This window comes from Orycteropus afer, unplaced genomic scaffold (genome assembly GCF_000298275.1).
Source record: "Orycteropus afer afer isolate SDZICR_OR568_19922 unplaced genomic scaffold, OryAfe1.0 scaffold00219, whole genome shotgun sequence".
NCBI classification, from domain to species: domain Eukaryota; kingdom Metazoa; phylum Chordata; class Mammalia; order Tubulidentata; family Orycteropodidae; genus Orycteropus; species Orycteropus afer.
In genome coordinates, this window is record NW_006921806.1 from 746,323 (window position 1) to 747,547 (window position 1,225).

At 42.1% G+C, this 1,225-nt stretch overlaps 1 protein-coding gene across 1 annotated transcript in view; it reads left to right on the forward strand.

Moving 5' to 3' along the window:
- Nucleotides 1-1,225, forward strand: part of IBA57 (iron-sulfur cluster assembly factor IBA57) — a 78,261-nt gene that overhangs the window by 27,020 nt on the left and 50,016 nt on the right. The window lies entirely within an intron of this gene.

The following is a 1,225-nucleotide window of genomic DNA, read 5'->3' on the forward strand; positions in this document are numbered from 1 at the left end:
AGAGAGAGATTTATGTGTGTGTGTGTGTGTGTGTGTATATATATACACACACACACATATACATATATATATGGAGAGAGGAAGAGAGAGAGAGAGAGATTTGTCTTAGGAAAATGGCTCACACACTTACAGAAGCTGGCAAGTCTCAAGTGCTGAGGATCAAATGTCAAGCTGAGGCTTTTCCCAGTTCACACAGCTGCAGGGGTTGATGAGCTCAAGGTTGGCAGGCAGTATACTGGCTGTTGACATCCACAAATGACAAATCCAAGATCTCCAGGCCGAATGGTGGATTGTTTGCTCACGGACAGTTGTAGGCAGTACAACAGGATCCCGATCTACAGAAGAGTGTCCCATTTTCCCAGGATGTCCACAAATAAATTGGAAGCAGGCAACACTCCTAGGGAAACTCCCTTTTGACAGATTGGCTGCTCAAAACATATACATCCAATATCATCATGGGAATAACCAATATCACAACTGCTTAAACCACTCAGAATTGTGGTCCAGCCAAGTCAACACAACTCCAACTATTACAGTCCACCCCTTGTCAACTTGGCAGTTGTACACAACTCCTTAATCATGTATAATCTCTAAATAAGGACAATTATGAAGTCATATTTGCATCTAACATGATACCCTAACACGCATACAATGAAATGCATTAACCCTGTTTACATTTCATGGTTCATAACAGAAGGAAACAAAAATGTTTCAGGCACATATACAGTGAAGAAATATAACATTCATAGTCCTTGTTTCTGCAACTGGTCATGTGGTTGTAGCTGATAATCAGAACTACCTTCTACCACCAATTCTGTATTTCCCTTGCTTTCAGCAAGCACCTCAGCTGGCCGTGGTTCTTTGCCTGGTGGGGTGACCCAAACCTTCATTCCTGAAGGGTCTGGCCCATTAGCAGTCATATCAGAATTGGGTTGCTGTAATTTCCCATTGACTTTAATCACAGGGCATAGTAGTACTATGAGACGTCCTAAAGAATCTCCTGTATTCCAGACATATTCTTCTTTACCTCCATTATGTAATGTCAATCCAATTTCACCTTGGTAATAAGGATCTATCACACAGTAACATCCTTCTTTGACTGTTGATCCAGAGGCATGAGGAAGCCAAAATGGCCAGGTGGCATTCTTAACTTCCAGTTTAATGCAATCAGTATTGTGTCTCCAGGTGGGTGTGGTCCTCCTTTTGGGACTAAGATCTCCAGACC